Below are 23,013 nucleotides of genomic sequence, written 5' to 3'. Positions count from 1 at the left end.
ACCAGTAGATGTTATTTAGCATAACTTTAACTATGACACAGACAATAAGTCATGAAAAAATAAATGTGCCTTTTTTACTTTTACAAGCTCATTAATCAACTTCAGGTCACCTCACCTTATGCTGTTTACAGGAGCCTTGTCTAAGCTTTGTTTTGGCTCAGGCAGAGTATAGCAAAAGGCAAATAAGCATTTCAATCATCCCTTCTTATCTACTGCAACTACTTTAGAAATATGATTCTTTATAAAGAAAACATGTTTGCCTAGCTTGAGCTTGCAACATAGCAAAGGATTTCCAACTAAAAACTCCAACAGAATCATTCTATTTCAATTCCACATTGTTTTCCATTTATCGCATACAAGTCAGACTATTTTATTACCTAGTGCCCTGCCACACATACATGTTCATCTCCCTGAGTGGAAATCACCCAAAATAAAGATTTAATTCTTAATCTTTTGCCAATCTTAATCCCTGACTAACTACTTCCTTACTTTCTTTATTCACAAAGCAAGTTTCAGGTCCATTAGGGGTTCAGAGTCAATGAAATGCTGTGGCATCTTGGGTCCAGTTAGTGAATGTTCAATAACTGTAATCCATTTATTGACAACACTATTTGTCAATTACTGCTGGTAACTGAGTATACTAATTACTGTATCTTTATGTGTTGTAGCTGGACTGAATCAGAGTGTGTGTGCTAAGAGAGAGTAGATGAAGTGGTCAGTATTACAGGTACTCCTCTTCTGCAATTTATTCATGTTTGTGTAATACTAGTATTCATAGCTGTGGCACTGGGTGTGGGGGTGCAACCTCCCACATAAGAGGTATAGGAGACCACACTCCTGAAAAAAATATTTATTTTGTATTTGATGATTTTTTTTTTTACTTTTTGCCTGTGATTCAGGTGATGTTCATGTGCTTTTAATAATACAGATTCCAGTGTGTATTGCTTTTTATAGCTGCATGCACAAGTTTTGATTTGTATGTGATCATTAAGTGAGAGATCTGTACATTACAAGATTCAGTATGGATTCCTTTGCTAACCTGGCCATGATCTGCAGCATGTTGAAGCAAATTCAAGGAGGTATTAAGTTTCAATCATACAGTCATGAATAAGGGGCAAGACTTTTCTGGCTGGTGTTCCAACTATTAGTACTCCCATATTGTACTCTTATCACTGTCATGGGACAGACAGGCAGCCAGACTCCATTGCTTGTCAAATAATAATTTGTTTCCTATTATCCTATGTAATAATTTTCAACATAGGAATGCAAAATTCAATGTTTGAAACTTCTCTTCATTATAAATGATGGTATGGAAACTTCTTCAGCTAAGCTGTATTTTGATCACTTAATCTGTGCCATCATACTAGACATAAAATAACTAGATTTTGTCATTTTGATGACTTGCTACAATGTTTAGTAATCTCAGTCATGACAGGTACAAGAATGCTAACTTCCAAAAAACACTGTAGACTTTTGGAGCGCAGAAATAATACAGTTGAAACATGCCTTCATATTTCCTTGTATGTATGCTGAAGCTGAAGCTTACGTTATGCCAGTAACCATTTAAAATTTCAGGACTCACATGTGGAAACTAAATGGCAAAAAACCCAGACTTATACAAGTAAACTTTAAGGTAAACATTTCTCAAGGTATTACCTTTTCTCTAAGATACTCTAAGATATGCTGATCTTGGTGTTCGTATATGTAAGACTGGGGATTTGGAGGAGTTGCCCCCTGCAACAAAACAAGTTTAAAAGAGAAGAGCATTATTCAATATTCACTGTTCTCTTGTATTTCCAGTATTTGTTTTACTGTCTTTTGGGGCTCAGCAATGTGATTCCAGACATTTAAAAAGTGAATCATTATGCCTCATCAATTACAAGGAAGAACAATATCATATCATACATCTGAGTCCACATCACAGGTTACCTGGCAGAACTCAGTTATCATCCTTTTAAAAAGAATATGGATGCCTCATTGTTGTCTAATGAGTGAACCCAATGAGTCAGGAGATAATTCAAGATCTGATATAGTACATCTTCCTCCTTTTTCATTACATCATCTACTAAAAAACAACTCATCTGTGTCTTCCTCTTTTGTCCCATCCTTGCTTGATTCAACAAAATGCTCAACTTTACAATGGCCCAAGAAAACCACATCTTAAAGAGAAGTTGCACTACCGAATTAATAAGGAATCAACATATAAATACCTTGTAAAGTAAGTTAAATCCAAGACATCCACTGCTAGCCAGTTCCTTGTTATATAGTTCCCAGGAAAGATATTCAGATGTAACCTTCCGGGTGTGTTTGCTTCTTATCAACTCCCCATAATGAGATGCAAGTGTAACTGGTGCTTCACCACACATTAAGACCTATATGCAGACGTACCTTCCTGGACTACATGAAAAGAGGCATGGAGGAGCTCTCTGATCTTGTAGCCCAGGCAGGTATGACCCTAGCCCTGAGTAGCATCCTGCCATCACCCAGAATGATACCACAGTACAAAGACAAAATGATTGACTTCAACAATTTGTTAAGCTTCTGGTGTCATTGTAAGGGGATCCAATATTTGTCTGCCTGGGATGACGTGATCGACAGACCACAATGCTTTGCCAGAGATGGCCTGCACCTGTCGCTCTTGGGATTCCGGATACTGGCTATGGCTCTTGCCACCCCTATAGTGTCTTTTTCAGGCAAGGTTCAAATGACAAATTCACCACCGTAACAGGTACAAGCAAGCAAAATCTGAGGGTAATGCTACTCAATGCTAAAAGTCTAAACCTCAAAATGCACTCACTCAAGGCACTCCTTAAAATGGAGAACATGAACATCTCTGCAGTGACAGAGACCTGGTTCAAAGCTCCAGAGAGCTCCCCTGCATTACCAGGCTATAATTCATACCACACCTTTTGGCCACCTAACCCGCACCGAAGCACTAAAGGTGGAGGTGTGTCCATATTCATTAAGGATATTCACACCTCCAGGCTAGTTGCACAGCATAATGCATCTGAGATTACCCAAGTGCAACTAATTCTGAGCAAGACTGCAATCCAAACTGTAGCTTGCTACAAAGCCCCCCACCATGCCCCAGGATTCCCACTCCTCATTTCTTTATACATTGGAAAATATTAGGGCACAACCCAACACCCTAATAATGAGCAATTTCAACTACCCCACCATTAACTGGGAAAACTACTCATGTACAAACTCTTTTGCTCAACGTTTTCTGGAATTCATGAATTCCAATGCCTTGGATCAACTTATTCACACCCCCACCAGGGACAGCAATATCTTAGACCTGGTCATTACTAACATGGGCGACCGGTGTTCCACATCAGAGGTCAATTCCTCGTTGGTCAGATCCGACCACAAGCTAATCACCCAAGACATCCACATCCTGCCCCCATCCCCCATTAGGGAAACCACCATAAAAAACTTCTCCAAAGCCAACTTCATACTTCTTAAGACATAAGTGGCAAACTTCATGACACCCATGTAGACAGACAATAGAGGTACAACTGCTGAATCCTACACAAATGCACTTTATAAGCACTTACATGAGTGCATGGATCATACTATCCCTAACAGAACCGAGATGCTATCCTCAATATAAAGGAAGCCAATCTGGTGGTCCTCTGCCATAAACAAACTCTACAACAGAAGAAAGAAACTGTTGCAAAAAAGAGTAAAATCCCATGACTGGAGGAACTCCCTGGTCAGCCTCAGTAAGAAGCTGAGATCCCTCATAAAATCCTACAAAGCTAGTTATGAAAACAAAATTGCCACTGACTCTAAAGACAACCACAAAGCATTCTATAGCTATGTCAAGAATCTCAATGGCAACATTCAGATCTGCTCTGAGTTACAGCACAATGGCACTAAATATAATGAACCAACTGATATTGCCAACATCCTGGCAGATAGGTTCAGTGCTAACTTTACCCCCTTCTCACCTCCTAGAGGGCCCATCTCTATACCAGAAAAATGCAAAGTTCCTGTAATCATGGCTGCACAGGTAAAAACCACACTCTCCAAAGCCAAGAACACAGCATCCATGGGACCTGACAATATCTCAGGCTGCATTCTACATGAACTACAGAATGAACTGGCACCCCACCTAAGTACCATGTTCAATCATAGCTTCACCTTAGGCTTTGTGCCCACTGAATGGCGCACCACAACGGTTATCCCACTCCACAAAGGGGGAGATATGACGGACCCCGGGAACTACAGCCCCATTAGCCTGATGAGCCTGGTCTGCAAGGCCATGGAACGTATCATCATGGAACTCATAAACAAAGACATTGGTAATCTCCAAACTCTGGACCCCATCCAGTTCGGGTTTGTAAAAGGCAGATCATGTCTCCTAAACCTGATAGACTTCTTTGAAGCAGTCACCAAAGCCATAGAGGTTATTCACACAGCCTATCTAGATCTCGCCAAGGCTTTTGACACCATCCCTCACTCTGGAATTATAGATAAACTAACTAAACTTGGTATAAATCAATATTTCACAAGATGGGTTGCCAACTGGCTCATGGACAGAACCCACACTGTGAAAGTAGCAGACTCCAAATCCAACTTCAGACCAGTGACACGTGGAGTGCCACAGGGTTCATAACTGGGTCCTCTCCTGTTTGGTATATACTTCTCTGAAGTACAGGCTAACACAGAAGGTCATTGTCTAACAAAGTATGCAGATGACTGCAAACTAGGAGCCATAATTGAAACTCTTAATGATGTGGACATCCTGCAAAAGGTCCTCACTGAGACAGATGTCTGGTGTCAATGCCATGGCCTGAAGCTCAATGTCAAAAAGTGCATTGTCATCTCCTTTGGTAAAAACTCTATACTCATGAACTATCACATAGGTGGTAGTCTACTTAACACCAAAAGTATGATAAGAGACCTTGGGACACAGGTGAACAGTAGTCTCTCCTTTGATAATCACATTGCCACAGTGGTCAGGAAATCCTTCTATGTGGCGCACCTCTACTCATCACTCACTAGACCCATTATAGAGTACAACGCCCTTTTTGGTATGTACCTCACAAGACATCTGCAACAACTGGAAAGGCCACATAAATACCTCACAAAGAGGATTACTGGCCTCAAACAGATGCCCTATCAGACTGTCTCAAAAAACTCCAGCTTTACTCTGTCGCATATCGCCTACTTAGAGGCTATCTCTGCCTAATATACAAAGCTATGTCAAACCCAGAGCTGTTAGACATGATCCACTTAAAGAAATCCCAATCCTTCCGAGCAGCACGCTGTAGGGACCTAAACCTTGTCACCACAATAAACAGAACATGCTGGATGGATAGATTCCTGTCCCAGAGACTTCCCATACTCTGGAACAGACTACCTATCTATGTCAAACAGAGCTCCTCATTAGCACTCTTCAAGAAAAATCTTTATGATTGGATGGGAAATAGGAAATTCACCCCGGGGATCACCTCTGTGGCTCTGCCCGACGGGCACAGGAAAATCATTTTCTTGGGTGGCGAAAGCCAGGGTACCTTTTTGGCTAGGCTTATATAGGCCCTAGGGCCAATAGCCTAGTACCTACCTATGAACCTACGAACCTATGATTATGTCTTCCTCCACTGGCTGTTTGTGTAATCTTGTAAGATTTTGAAAGACAATTGGCCTGTTTTAACAGTGAATCCAGGGTTCAAGCACATTGTGGATGATATCCCATCATTTTATTTTAAAGATAAAAAGTTATTGAAAGGGCAGTTACATAGCAAGAATGAATATACACTTCAGAGCATGTTATACAGCAATGGAACATATTTTTGTTATAATTGTAATTATTGCAGTTATATTTTGAGACCTTTTGAATTTAGGCATTCTGTCAATCTGGATTCGCAGAACTAGGTTTCATGCAGATTGTAATAGTGTCAGTGTAGTATACTTACCAAAATGTCAACAATATGAATGATTTTATATTGGCAAAATGAGCAGGACCTTGAAAGAGAGAATAATTGAGCATGTTTACTACATCAAGAAAGAGAAGTTGACTAATGCATTGGCAAAACATGTGAAACACAATAGTTTATTACGTTGTTTTAAATTTATGCTATTGAGTCTTATTCAATTTTTTTTGAGGGGCAGTTATATTATTTCACAGACTGAGAAATGTGAATATGAATCGATAGTGAGACTACAAGTGATGAGACTTCCAGGCTTAAAGGAGAACCATATCTACAGACTGAAAACACATTTATTTCATCATGTTTTATATTTCCTACATTTTAACACCGCTTTGGGACTATATATACTTTTTTATATTTTTAAATATAATTCCAAAGTCTGCCCACATGGAGTCTGTCATATTGATTTTTTAGTCTACCTCTAGGTATACCACAATGCAGTGTTTGGCTTTAAAATATTGCATCACCGCTCCTTAGCTCCTGTCAATGCACTGACTTTACATGTGTTTTCCATGTATACCTTGCTTTCTTTTAGTCAATCAGGTTTAGCTACCATTTCTTGCTTTTCAATGGCTACTTAAAAGACAAACAGGGATAATCACATAGAAATTTATTCTCAGCACCTGTTACTTATTTTTGTTTCTAAAGTGGCCAGTTTTTATTCTTTTTTATGTTGAGGTGTAGTCCTTAAACTCATCTCCCATCATCCTAAATACCTCGACTTTGTATCTGTCAAATTGACAAAAGTAATTTGAGCTGTTTGCTGCTGTGATTGATAGCTCACAGCAAGAGACAAAGTTCAAAGAAGTAACAGGCACTGAGAATACTGTTCTGTGTGATTCTCCCTGTTTGCCTTTTAAATAGTCACTGAAAAGCAAGAAATGGTAGCTAAACCTGACTGACTAAAATAAAGCAGGGTATACATGAAAACACATGTAAAGTTAATGTATTGATAGGAGCTTAGGGGCTATGATGTAATATTTTAAAGCCAAACAGTATATTGTGGGATACCTAGAGGTAGAATAAAAAAATCAAGATGCTGGACTCCATGTGGGTAGGCTCTGGAATTACATTTAAAAATATACACTTGAAATGGGACAAGGAAGAACTCTGTTTCCCCACATGGATGTAGAGCCTGTTCCAGATAGTCTATGGGATACATACCTGTCTCTCCAGAAGGTCCTATTTATATTGCAGGCAAAGCTTAAGTCTTTAGAATGGGTACTTCTAGTGCTGTTTGCTTTGCAGATATGAAGGATGTTCATCAGGGTGGGGTCTGACAATGCCTTGTATGCCAAGCATAGATCTCCCCAAAGCAGAATATAGGAGACAGGATACAGGGGTAGATCCTTGAGGTGGTCTGTATAGGACATGTTACATACATCCTGTATTCTTTTAGTGAGAACATCTGCAGACATTCCAGTTGTTGGATGTGCCTTGTTAGCTACATATCAAAGGGGGAATTGTACACAATGATAGGTCTGATGAATGCTGAATACAGTGGAACAATGACTTCCTTGGCCCTTACAAACCTAGCCAAGTTGTACCCTTATTTCCATGCTAAACACCTGATGCCCATGTCCAAGAGAGACATGGGTGGAACCCCCGGGGTGAATTTATAGTTACCCATCCAATCATCCAGATTGATTTTGAAGAAGGACAATGAGGTGCTATGTTTGACATTAAGTGAGAGTCTGCTCTAAAGGAGGGGTAACTCTGGGAAACAAATCTGTCCCTCCAGCAGGTTCAACTAATGTCACATACCAGGTCAAGGTCTTTAGAGTGAGGGACCCGTATACCATTTGACTTGCGAATATGCAACATTTCTAATAAAGCAGGGTCATGATTGCCTTACCTGCAAGGCAGATATCACCTGTGAGTACTCCGTATTAAACAGAATAAAGTGACAGTGATTTCAGATGATTCACATGGAACAGATGCTGAAGACCTTGAATTTTCCTTGTAAGGAACCTTTGTGGTTTCTCCAATTGCTGCAGGTGCTTGGAAAGGTAAATACCAAAAGAGGCATTGTACTCAATTATTGGCCTGATGGGGAAGAGTACAGGAAGGTTATAACTTCTTTTTTTTTTCTGGAGGCAATGTCCTTACTTATGAGATGAGCAATATAGAATGCCTTGGTTACCACAGTGGAGACATGGTGATCAAAGGTAAGATTGCTGTCAACCTGTGTGTCCAGGTCTATCACCACTGAGTGCATATTTAGGATGTTGCTATTGATGTGGTAGTTAGCAGGAGTATTGCTCTTACCGAAAGGGATGATAATACATTTCTTGCATTGAGATTAAGGCCATGACTTTGGCACCAATCATTTGTTTGTGTAAGACCCTCTTGGAGGATGTTGGCATCATTTGGGGATTCTATAACCGCTCCCAGTTTTCAGTCATCTGCAAACTTTGTCAGCCACAGACCTTAAGTTTTTGCTTGCACTTTGGAGAAATAAATTCCAAACAGTACAGGTCCCAGGACTGATCTCTATGGAACAGCACTGGTAACAGGTCTGCTGTTGGAAGTGGATTCTCCTATTTTCACTAAATGTGTTCTATAAGTGAGACAATTAGTAACCCATCTAACAGTATACTGGTTGACACATAGCTGGGTGAATCTGTCAATGATGTCTGAGTGGGGGATAGTAGGTAGGCTGTATGCCCCTCATCCAGGGCCTTGATGACTGTCTCAAAGAAGTCCACCAGGTTTAACATGATCTCCCACTGACAAATCCAAACTGAGTAGAGTCAAGTGTGTGGAGATTACCTATATCATTGTTGATAAGGTCCATGATGATATAGTCCATGGCCTTGAAGATAAGGCTAGTGAGGCTAATACATCTATAGTTCCTCTGGTCAGTGGAAACACCACCTTTGTGCAAGGGAATAACGGTGGCTGTTTTCCATTCAGCTTGGACAGAGCTGGTGCTTAGACTATGAATGAAAAGTACCCAGTGGTGTTGCTAATTCTTGTATGAGCTCATGTAGGATGCAGCTTGAGATGTTACCAGGTCCCATAGATGCTGTGTTTTTGGCCTTAGAGTTGGTATTTACAATCTGCTCTTTAGAGATACAAGGTAGGGGACAGGTGATAGGGGTGTCATGGGGTACATGTGGCAGGGAAAGGTGTGTGAAATTTTTAGAGAATCTGTCGGCCAACAGGTTAGCTATGTCCACAGGCTCAGTATATGTGGCATCATTAAATATGGGGCTTTCCTTTTAGGTTACGGATGTAAATAAAGAATGCCTTATGGTGCTCCTTAGTTGATGAAGCTAATTTGGATTTGTAGCTTGCTTTGTGGACTTCACAAGAAGTCTTATTTGCTTGTTTAAGCTGAGGAGGGAGTGTTTCAGTTTAGGGTTCACTTCCTCTTACTCTTAGACAGCAATTTCTTCCACTGATTGTAAAGCCTGTTAATGACAGCCATCCATCAGGCAGGTTTACTCTTCCTTGAGGAGCTTGTCTTGGTCCTATCAGGTACAGCCAAGTCAATGCAGTTATACAGGTGTTTGTATAAAGCATTGGTGTAGAACTTGGCATAGTTGCCATTTCTGTTTGGGGGGGGGTACAGTGAAGCTATTTATACCATCCCATAAGAGGTTGTAATCTGCTTTGGAGAAATGTTTTAGTTTAGCTGCTGCTGGGGGGGGGGGCAGGTGTGATACTCACTTCAAATGAGACTGATTTGTGGTCAGATCTCACCAGGGAAGGCCTCACAGTGGGAGTGATACAGTGGTTCCCCCATATTGGTAAGCTGAAGATCCAGGATGTTGGCACCCCTTGTGGGGATGTCAACCAGCTGGTCCAGGCATTGGAGTTAACAAAGTCAAGGAACCTTTGGGCAAGTGAATTACAGCACGAGTAATTTACCCAGTCAATGGATGGGTAGTTAAAGTCACCCAAAACCATGATGTTTGGATGTATCTTGACAGACCCAAGTAGATCCAAATAGGCAGATTCATGGAGGGGTCCTGGAGCTGGCAATGACTTGAACAGGTGTTCTATGAACAGTTAATTGCACCTGAAGTATCTCCATGAAATGTTACTGTTTAACCAATCTGGAGGTGTATTTATCTTTAATGACTATTGATACACTGCCTCCTTTAGTTTTAATCCCTTCAGTTTGTGGTCTGAACGTGTGGAAAGAGATGTAATCCGGTATTTATGGGGTACTGTCTTCAGCCCTGAACTAGGTTTCTGTGACTGCACAAACGTCTGTGTCTTACAAGGTGAGAACTGCTTCCAGTGAGTTAAGACTCTCAGTGTTTAGCAACATAACCTTGAGGTTTAAAGAATTCTTAAATTTAACAGCAATACTATGACTTTGTTTTGTTAGCCATTTGTTGTATTACCATGATTGAGTTTTTTTTTCCTAAATGACTATAAACTCTGTCAGAATCAATTCCAGTATATAGTTTTTACTTTGTCGGAATTTAGTTATTGGTTTGCAATTTTTAGGATAACTTGCACATTCAATCTTAAGGAGGAGTATCATTTTTCTTGCTGGTAACCAGGTCAGTATATATTTGAGATGTGCATATAAATAGTTCTTTTTATGACAATTTTTATTGATTTAATTTATTTACAACATATACACAAAAATCAAGAAATTCAATATCATATATTGCTATTCAAAACTAGGAACACATTGAATCATCAAGATAATCTTATACAATTAACAGACTGAGTTTTTGCATTTCAATAGCAATATTTCAAGGGCATCTCACCCACTAAAAGTCTTAGTATGGTTTATAGATCTTATTCTGATCACTTCTTTTTTTCAGTTTTACATAGTATTGTTGTTAAATTTAAAAATTCTTTAAACATAGGAACTGAGTTTAATTTCCAATTTCCAGCAACTGCCCAAAGACTTCAGTGTGTGTGTGTCTGTGTAGATATATATATATATGTATATATATATATATATATATATATATATATATATATATATATATATATATATATTTACATGGGTCCCCTTCATATGGTCGACTTTTCAGAAAGTTGACTTTCATATGGTGGAAACCATATGATCGACTTTCGAAAAGCTGACCATGGGGAACAGCTATCTCCGTACAGTACGGAATGGGAAAATTTCCTCTTCCACACTGTAGTGCGATCTCGGATTTGGTATATTTAAGTTACGGGGAGGTGTGGGGGGCAAAGACCCCCATGGGGGGGTGCAGGGGGGCTTGCCCCCTGTTAACAATTGAAAGGTAAGTGTTTGGTGTGTTATGTGTTTATTTTATTTTACATGGTCAAATTTTCAAAAGTCAGTCATATGGTCTCGGCCATATGATAGTCGAATTTCTGAAGAGTCAACCATGTAAAGTAGACCCATATATATATATATATATATATATATATATATATATATATATATATATATATATGTGTGTGTGTGTGTGTGTGTGCGTGTGTGTGTGTGTGTGTGTGTGTGTGTGTGTGTGTGTGTGTGTGTGTGTGTGTGTATGTATATATATATATATATATATATATATATATATATATATTGGCTTTAACAGATACAGGAAGTGGGGAATTCATTAGTATTATTGATCTAGTTAAAGAACAGTTATCAGACATTATCTTTCCTCAATATATATTTAACTTTTCACAATCCATAAACATGTGTCCATTCAGCTTTTACATCTTTACTACATCTCCAACAAACTGAAGAAGACATTTTACTAAACACAGATTTAATAGGAAGTAAAAAACATTCAATGCATATATTTCCACATAAAAACTTTCCACTATAAACTTGAAGAAGTTTGATTAACTCATTTAAGTAGCAAAGTTTTATTCTTACTATCTATTAAGTCACTCAGTCCACTACTATCTAAAAAGTTCTGGAATGGTGCATCAACATTTTTTTTATTATTTATAATTAACTTATATAACTTGGACAAGCTTCCTTTTTAGGCCAATTTACCTTTGATGATGTTCATGTACTTATGTAATGGGAGAATAGTGTTCTGTTCCTATTCATTCATATAATTAGCAAATTCCCTTAATTTCTTACTGATAGAAAATATTAATTGTTTAACAAATTTATCCAACGTATAATATTTCATTAAATAGTCAGTCAACTTAGCTTTCATTTTTTAAAGCAATCAGAGTTTAATACTAATCCATTCCTTTTTAGTCAATTCATTTAACATTGTTTTGAGTTTCCTTATATCTAGAGGTATGTGCAATGGGAAAGCACAAACATTTCCATTTTGATATTAATTGTTTTTTAAAAACTTACTTCTTAACTGTTTCAGCAATAGATTTCATATGTGGACACTAAAGACTGAAATTAATTTCCTTCTAAGGAAAATTTTATTAACAAGATGAAAGAATTGTTACATATTTCTAATTTATCATATTTGATAAACTTTTAAGAATTTAGTATAATCTGCTCATGAATTGTTTTGCATTGTCTAGTGTAAGGTGAGTCTATCCAGAGTATAAGAGAGTTAACATTTGCAGCAATAGAATAAGATTCTTCATCTGCGAGGTTATACCACCAAAGTCCTATAATCTTAAATGATTTCTATAAGCAATTCCTGGCTTTTTAGGATACCATAAGAAAGAAGTTAACATTTTTATCCATTTTCCAAAAACCAAACGGGAAGCGACCACTCAGTAGCATTATAAATAAAATAGTAATCCACCGAAAAACATGATGGAAGCCAAGGAATCCAAAGAGATAATCTAAAACATTAATAAAATAGACATGAACTTAAACATACTAAAAAGGTTCAGAGCATTCATCTGAACAAAACTGAGAAATCTTCAAAACCATATGAAACTGTAATGAAAGGAAATGATGTCATAGAAGAGGCTAAAACTCTACACAATATATACAAAATAACTATATTACATTGTATTAAAGCCCGCCAACACAATTTGAAGCCACAGAAACATAGATTTTATAAAACTGATGCATTGTGTTTGAAAATGCTAGCAATAGATATTGTCTCATTTAAACCAGGACTACCGGCTGCATCTAATCTTAACTGTCAAAGCAGTTCCTTCATCATGAGATGATTTTGCCAGTCTCCTTCCTGGTTGTCCTGGCTTACTCATTCTAACAAAAAACTTGTACATGGAAAAAACACTGCAAGACAATGCATGCTTGGCAAGGACATTTTTGTCATTCTTCTTGTTAATACTGTAAATATGCTGGTATATATGTTTATTAAAAGCGTTATTAGTATTGCCAGCATAAAAGGTCACGCAAGACTGGCACTTGGTTAAATAAACTACCTTTATTGTATTACAAAAATATCTATCCTTGGTGATCCAAAATTCTATTTTATCCCACAATGTGCCTTTAAAATCAGTCTTGATGTATCCACATTACTCTACCACACTTGAAAGTTTTAATGTCACCTGTACTAAAACCCAAATTTGTCCTCTCTCAAATACTTTTAACACATGGGCAATTTTTATAAACAAAACCAAGTAAATTTCTGAAAAATCCTTAAGATTATCATCACACAGTAAAAGTGTGCAATTCTTAAGCATGACCTTATTGATGTCAGCTGAATCCAATGAAAAAAATGAAATCAAATTGTTATTCCTCACCACAAGTGATTTATATGCCTGTTCATTGTCCAATCCCAAATCACACAACCATTTTCTAATTGTTGGAGTGCATTGATCTATTCTGGCTGACCAAGCTTGGGTTTGGAAAGTAGATATAAGTGAATCAGAATATTCCCACTCCGTGAACATCACTTTTAAAATATAAAATTGATTTTTTACATTCCAAATCCTCTGATGTTAACTTTGAGACCTGGATAAACTGACTTTTTAAAATCCCTCTTTTCTAGTGATAGGGGTGGTTACCTTTAAAATGAAGTAATGCATTGCACTGAGTGGGTTTTCTTTAAATAGTCATTGCAAAAGTGCCATCAGAGTTTTTGTATGGATACATCTAAAAAATGTGTGGAATTTGTCTCTATATTTGACTTAAACTCCAGAAAATTAGTGGAAGAACCAAGATCAGTAATACAACATCCAGTTGTTCAATAGTCCCAGACCAAATTACAAAGATGTCATCCAAAAAAATGGAAAAAACATTTGCAAAACTGAAAAGAATTGAACTTAAAGATGATATTAAGCTCCCATTTTAGAAGAACTGCATTGGCATAGACCGGAGTGCAGGCAGCTCCCACTGCAACACCTGTGTACTGCCTATAATATTCACAATCAAAGGAAATTAAATTATTGTGTAGAACAGTGTCCATGAAGTCACACACTAGTCTAATTTCATCAATTGAAATTTGTTCTGATCTATTCACAGTTTCACCAAACCAGGATAAACCTGATTCATGTGGTATAACAGTGAAAAGACTCTTTACATCAAGAGTGACCAGAAAGTCACGGTCTTCAAAGGGAATAAATCTCAGTTTATTTAAAGAATCTTAAGGGTCACATAATATATGTGGTAAATTTTGTATATATTGGGTAGAGTTTTAGCCTCTTCTGTGATATTGTTTTGTTTTGCTGCAGTTTCAAATAGTTCTGAATATGTCTAAGTCTTGTTTAGACAAAAGCCTCAACCTTTTTAGTATGTTTTAAGTTCAAGTCTATTTTATTAAATTTTTTGATTACCTCTTTGGATTCCTTGCTTCAAGTATGTTTTTCTGTGGAATGTCTTCATTTTCTTTAAAAGTTTTTTTCTTCTCGGGTGTTAAAACTATTGAATGCAATATATATATATATATATATATATATATATATTTATAAATAAATGAAAAAAAAAATATATATATATATATATATATATATATATATATATATATACATATATAGGTCAACTTGACTTTGTTGAATTCTCAGATTATTGAATTTCATTTTGTCAATGCTCAAAATATCAAACCTCACAGCATTGAAGCAGAAGAACAATGAAGATCTTTCAAGGGTAAGTAAACTGTTGTGTCAGATGGTGAACCTTGCCCTTTTTCCCAGCTGTTGTGCCCATTTGGAGTTGGTATATTTAGTTAGGGGGCTGTGGGTGCACATCTCCCCACCTAGGTGGGTTAGAGATGGTGTGGTTTGTTTTATTTGTTTTTTTTTTTGGGAGGAGGTAACTGGTTAATTACTCTATGTGGATCTTCATTGTTTTGCACATTCAATGAAGTGGGATTTTGATATTTTTAGTGTTGACAAACCGGGATTCAATAATATGGGATTTCTACAAACTGAGGTAAATCCGTATATATATATATATATATATATATATATATATATATATATATATATATATATATATATATACATGGGTCTACTTCACATAATCGAACATCCAAATGTTTGACTTTCATATGGCCAAGACCATATGATCGAACATTTGAATGTTCAACAATGTGAAAAAAAATTATTAAACAAAAAAAAATAACTAAACAGTGCTAGCAGGGGGGCAAGCACCCCTGCACCCTCCACACTCCCCCACTATTTAAATATACCAACTCTGAGATCACATTACATTGCGGTAAGGGGAAATCTTCCCATTCCTCACTCTATGGAGATCCTCATTCAGACCATTTGAACTTTTAAAAGTTTGATGATATGGCCTCAGCCATATGAAGGTTGAGCTTTTAAAAGTTTGTCCATCTGAAGGGAACCCATATATATATATATATATATATATATATATATATATATATATATATATATATATATATATGGGTCTACTTCGCAAACCTGAAATCCCACTTACCTGACTTTTATATAACTGAAAAGACAAAGACAAAAACTAGAAGGCCGACCGTTCGCAACACCGACTTTCAACTTCAAGTAAGTAACCACTTGGCCATCATTTTGAACTTTGCCCCTTACTTCCATGGTAGTGCAATCTCAGAATTGGTATATTTAGTTAGGGGAGATTGTAGGATGGGTGAAGTAGACTCACATTTAGATATATATAATCTTGCATAATATAATCATTCTAATAATTGCCAACCTATCCTCTAAAGTTAAAAAAAGACATTGATTTAATTTTTTTAATACAAAGTAACACTTCTTCAATTATTTCTTAAAAATTATGACTAATCGTACTGACATCTTGATATATTTTTATTACGTTTTTTGCCTTCCCACTTATATTTATATTTATATTTAAACTTTACATCTAGTAATTGATTCAGTGATTAAGTTTCAGTTTTGTTAATATTTAGTTTATGCAGCAATACTTCTTGATTTCAGTTTCCTCATCTATTTCTTCAATTAAATAATATGAATTTCCTATAGTCAGTAAAATATTGTTTGCAAAATGCTGTATTTTAGTTTGACAATCCTTTTTAATTGATAATCCATCAATATTTTTCATTGCTTCATACATTATTAGCTAAGAATTTGATAAAGAATGCAAATAATTGAGGGGACAAGAATCAGCCTTGTTTTGCACCCTTGTTTAAAGTGAATCCTTGAGAAATGTAAGATCCAGTCTTAACATATAATTTGGAGTCTCTTTACAGTTTTTTTTATATTCCCTTAACTTGTTCTGGAAATGCAAACACTTGTAAAGTTTTAAATAAATAGTTCCAATCCACAGAATCAAAAGTTCTCTCAATATCTAAGCTAATTAACAAAAGCTATGAATTAATTTTAAAAGTGCAGGTGTCTATACCTTAAAATTGTGTATCACTCTTAATATGATCAATATCAAATATTTACAAATCCCCTAGCTTATTAAATTAATTTAAAAAATATGTACATTACTGTGGTCAAAGAAAATATCTCGCTATTCCTATGTTGTATAAAGAAAACATTTGCAGTCTATACTGCATTCAAAGGTTACAGTGTGCTTAATTCCAATCCCATTTTCCTTTTCCAGGTACAAACATAATGAAAAATCTACTTTTCTTTACTTCCTATCAAAATGGATGTACTGATTCAGCAATATAACATTCCGATTTTAGCTCTGACTTATGAAATGAGATTTTTCAGTTAGTCTTAAAGTATCTAATAATATACACTATGCAAAAAGCTGTAAAATTCAAATGACCAAGCTTCAAATTTCAGCTATCGGGGTGTTTTCAAATATTTTTATATTATTTTCTATGTAAATTATATGAGATTTTTTACAATTTACATTTCTGCAATATGCAGGTATTTATAATACATATACATATATCTTATTATCAGATTCTTATTTAAATATAGTTTTTCTGTAATTTTTGCTCATTGTTATTCTACCTTATTCTATATAACTTCCATAAAAGAGTTATTTAATCATCAACTCTCTGTCAGATATTACAGAATGTGCACATATTTCTTAACATACTGATAGTACTTTTATTAATCATACATCAAAGATGTTTCATTCCTTGTGCATTTGCATATTATTCATAAGATGTTTACTCATCTTATTATTTCTAGTATTACAGTCTTGACTATATATAAAAGAATTCCTGCTTGTTTAACTATACTGTGATTTTTTAATCATTGTGAACTGCTGTTCTGATCTAAGCTTCACATCCTGATATTAGAATTTGATTACTGCAAGTAAACATGACAACTAACAGCACACATCATGTTGTTAATTTCCTCAGAGTTTCTAATTCTCCTTAACTTTTCTAATCAGTGACAAATATCTAACTTTACTTCCTCCCATTAATATGTACAGTTAGAGTTAATAACATTACAGTATAAGTCATCAACATTCAGCAAAATGTAAGCAAAGTATATGTCTGCAGCATCTCAATATAAATCATTATGATAGCTTTTGCATTACCAGTTTTTTGCTTCTAAATAAATATTTTTAAAGATGTTATTTTGAGAAGATATCTCACATATATACTTGAAAATAACTTCAAATCTTTTCTCACTGTCATAGTGGCTGCAATTAAGGCACTTCATGTTTTCAAACACACCAGTAATAAACTTTGAACTCTTCTAGAACCTGGATTTTTTTCAAAACAGCTTGATGAGCAAGCAGGAAGGAAGTCAAACAAGAATCAAGTATTTTCACACAATTGGAAAATAATTTTGCTCTTGAGCTTTTTACGTATTAATCACTTCATAAACAACCTGTGAAAGTAATGTGTTACATAGACACAAAGAAAACAAAATCACCAGCACTTTAACACTCATTACTAGCATATTACTTAGATCTAACATTCAGTTATCCCAGGATTGCACATACTAAGCAAAGTTAAACAAACACAATAAAATTGTTAACTTACATGTCTTATAGTTACCAGTTCTGTAGCTTATAATATAATGACATTCTTTTACAGGAAGTATCTATTTAACATTTAGAAATTAAAGGAAATATATGAAATCTTTCATAACAAATGCAGTACAACAATAAAACTAACCCTTTACATCCCTTATCATGAAAAATGCTTTGGCTTAAACTATAAATACATACTTATATATGTTTTGAAACTTAAATTCCATTACAAACCTGTTACTTAAAGGGTAAATCTATTGTTTCAGAAAATAAAAGTCCTACAATCAGAGAATAAAAGTCACTCATTTTTAAGCCTTTTAATTTTAGAAGCAGCTTTCCAGGAATTTTGCTCACTCTGTCTCTTGAGGGATATACTGCTCCAATCCATTCTTCAGTATTATTACAGATTTTATTTTTGTTAACAAAAGTGGATGCCTCCACCAGTGATTCAAATATTTTGTTCCTTTAGAAAGAAATAATTTGATCTTAGTAGGATACACCAAAGTGCCTTTAATATTGTTCTTTTTAAGTTCTTTAATCAGTGATAAAAAAGGATTTTCTTTCATTCATTACTTTACTGGAATGATCCCTGTCAAATCGGTCTGTATGATCACCTATTTTAATACGTGGGGTGGACCATGTTGCTTTTAATAATTGTTCTTTTTTCTGAGTTGGACATAAACTTAATTGTAATCAAATGTGGTGGTGAGTTTTCCTTCTTTGAATTTGCTCTCAGGGATCTATGTGCCCTTTCAATTCCAAAAGATAAAGTTTCAGGTAGATTTAATGTTTTGTGTAGCCAGGTTATTACAAATGTTATTATATTATCTCCATTATACTTTTTAGGTATACCATAAATTCTAGAAGGTTAGAGGACTAACATCCCTAGAGCCCTTACAGGCCTAGCCATATTTATCTGAGTTGCCCCAATTGTTGGTGGTTAGGTGTGTGCATTTCACTGAGGTAATGGTCTATAGTAGTTAGTACCAACTTCCTCTGTCCAAGAGAGACATGGCTGCCACCCCAGGAATGAATCTGCCATCATCTAACCAATGATCCAGGTATAGCTCACATCCTTAACCTGTTGTTCCATTCAACAGCAAGTAATAGTCAATCTTGAAATAAAACAGATTTATTTAAAATCAATGACATTGATGCAACCATAAATATATAAATATTCTTTGATTCACACAATACATACCAGATTCACTCAATCAGTATTGTAGTGCTAAGGCTTTATTCATGAAGAATAGGTAAATGCAAGGTTTTAACATTAATTGCACATAGATAACAATTCCTTGATGCATTAACATCACAAATGAGTGCAAGAAATTAATTATATCTTTTAAATGTTCTCTAAAATGGCCCCAAGAGATTAAAGCATGCATAAAAGGAATTCAGAAAGGTGTGGGGAAGTAAGTTTATACCTACTAGCTACAACAAGGCTGAACTTCTTTCTGAAGGAACAGCAGAGATCTAGGACACAAATGACTAATGAGCCTTAAGACACTTATGTACTTAATGCAAAGAATTATGATTTGTATAGTGTTAAAATAATGTATTTATAGTATGTTGTAGAGCACACACACAAAATATGTTCCCCAATATTACAATCTGCACTGAATGTAGAAAAGTAAAAAAATACGCTATACACACCTGCAACATAAAATATGGACACACCACACAACACAAAACTATTACAAATCAAAACAGATACAAATATCTATAAACAATGCCACTCACATGCACATAAAACATAAGCAAATATTTAAATACCACAGCAAGCCATGAAGCACACTTATACACAAACATTGCAAAAATCTGTACAGGCAACACAATGTCAAAAGAAAGTCCACCCATATACAACTAGAAACTATAAAAAATACAACTGTCAATTTCAGCATACAAACAGTAACAATAAGCAAAAAGTAAAAAATCACATACTCATACAAATATCACACCCCCCCAAAAAAAACTAAACTTACAGCTTACTTTTAACAATACTCCCACTTGTACTTAGAGTAGAATCAATGTACATATGCTTATACAATTAAAATAAAAAAATAAAGTAATAAAAATACTATCTGTATTAACCACTAGAACCTTAACAAAATCTTAATTTACTGAAATAAAACAAAAGTAATAAGCAAGCTAACATTTTATAAATGTATTTACAGATTTAATATTTTGTCCATATCCTTGGAATCTTCAATAACAGTAAAAAATAAAACAACAATAAAACCTCTAGCATTTCATAACTGTAAAATAATCCCCTTCAAAATCAACAACACAAAAGGAAAATAAATCAATAAATAAATTAGCCTAATGCTATGAAAACATATTAAATTCCCCCACAAAGGGTGTTCCAGAAATAGATTTGATTAATAAACAAGCAAACACTGCTAAATTTTAAGGAGTTTGCTGTATAAAGAGCTGCACGGCTAACCAGACATGGATGAGGTAGTGCTGCTCATATACAAAGCTTAGGTCCATTTAGGAAAAGATAACTGTACTGGTGAAGTGATAATCAGCATTAGGCTGTTTCATAGCTGCATCTAGCACACATAAAACACAAGAGTAGCATAGCAACCAACAGGAAAAGGTCCAATGGGGGCCTACTCTGCATATTGGAAACCTTGAGCATCATATAGCTGGGGAGAAAATGGGTTGAATAACAAGATAAAAAATGGGAGAACAGCAAGCAGAGAGAAGCACAGAAAATAAACATAATGTATGATGTAGAAGGATATTTTTTATGATGTGAAAACAACCAGTTCAAAGTGCTAAAAATATGAGGGATGGCTGTGGATGTCATAGAAATAAAGTGTCAGTTTGATAGGGGCAGATGAACAAACAGTGAACAAAGACTCAGAGTTCGGCAGTACATAAACAAAAGTTATGAAGCAGAATTGCTGGAAATATATATACAGAGGGCAGACAAATGGTGATGAGAACAGACCACAAATATGAGAGGAGAAAAAACAAGGACAGCTGAGACTGCATACATGCATACACAGAGGTACACAAACACACACACACGCTCACATGTGAGTACACACACACACAATCCATTAAACTATAAACGTGCTAGGATTAGTAGTGAAATAGCATATAGTTTAGCACTAATTAGCTGCTGCATGAAGACAGCAGGAATTCAAAAGGCAGGTGTTTAATGTGTTTGTTAACAACTAGGACAGCATACTCGGGTCAGCCAAGGAGCAATGCCTGATGAATTGACTTGATCAGATTCACACTAGACAAAGGCTTAGGGAATCAAACACTGTACTTCAGGAAGCAGCTCTTTTAACAGCTCACAGACATAATCATCTGCACTAAGTACCAGACAAGATGTTGTAGTCCACAACAGTGCCTTTTACATCCATGTGCCTGCAAAAAACAAGTTAAATTAAAACTACATTCACACTTAATATCATAATATTAAACTCATAGACTTGATGCTGTCCAGTTTATTCACAGCTAAATAATAAACAGTCAGCAAAACAAACAAGCCAAAGATCATAACCAAAGAGCATGGGTCATATGGTGAAGCTTTTGTTTACTCCAGTCAATTCTTTCTTTTACACTACAGCTAATCTGTGATGCAGGACACACAAATGAACACAAACATCCACACTCAAACAAACACACATTCTCCTAAATGCCATTTACTCCTGTGCTTTCTGAGTGGGCCATGCTGTCTCTGCATTGAAAACAAAAAAAAAGACAAGATTTCTAAGTTAGTAAACAATCTGTCCATGAGCACCTCACTTCTTCTCGTATACCATGATTGCTCAGCTTAAAAAAAGCAAACAGTTGCACATTCTACCCAGTTAAGTGAGAACTGTGCTTCCACAACTGAATTTAAAAAATTAAAGACCCTTTTTTCAATTTTTAGCTGGGGCTCACAATTTCACAGGGAGGCATTTGTCCCTGTATATCCCTGTCTAGAGCCTCCCCTGCCCGATTGTGTTTGTAAACCTAGTCTCTCTCCAGCTGTCCATCTCTTCTGTTAATTTACCCATATAGCCCCATCCCATTCTACTTTTATTATTTTTGTAAATACACACCCCTTACACTAATTAAATATATTTACCATTCCACTGTTCCACCGTACTCCATAGACTATAAATATTTAATATTCTCAGTTAACCATCTATGTAAACAATTACATTCAGAGAAAATCTCAATAAAATTTGATCAATAAAAATTGATCACTCCTACTATTGTAAATAAGCTGGCTATGCATTATAAGTGTTCAACCAATACTGTTTTGTACAGATTTTAAATCTATATTATTCTGGTAATTTTGATAGCTGTTTTCTGTGCAATTAGCAGTCCCCCTAAAAAAACACATCCTCTTACAATGAACTCACAGTCTGATTTAACCACTTCCTTAGCTGCCTACTATCAACTGCCTCATCATTACATTAAAAACTTTATCACAACTATCCACTCCAGCAGCCAGCCAGCCAGCTAACCACTCCAGCAGCCAGCAAGTCACTCCATCCATCCATCCATCCATCCATCCATCCATCCATCCATCCATCCATCCATCCATCCAACTAACCACTCTAGCCAACCAGCCAGCCAGCCAGTTAACCACTCCAGCAGCTAGCCAGCTAGCCAACCAGCCATCCAGCTAGCCACTCCAGCAGCTAACCATCCAGCCAGCTAGCCACTCCAGCAGCCAGCCAGCCAGCTGTTGTACCCATAACTGCATCTCCTTCACCACTCCTGTGGTGATGTCATACTAGAGGGTGTAACCAGCGTCATATTGGCCACACCCCCATGCCCCACTTTGGTCCACTTAAAATGTGGTAACCCTAGATGGAAAATATAAGCATATTGTCAAATTGACAGTGTGAAATCTGTAATCTGCCTTTAATGAACCAT

Source organism: Protopterus annectens, chromosome 4.part1, assembly GCF_019279795.1.
Source record: "Protopterus annectens isolate FY-2018-M chromosome 4.part1, PAN1.0, whole genome shotgun sequence".
Lineage (NCBI taxonomy): Eukaryota > Metazoa > Chordata > Ceratodontiformes > Protopteridae > Protopterus > Protopterus annectens.
Note: the sequence above shows the minus strand (reverse complement) of the source record.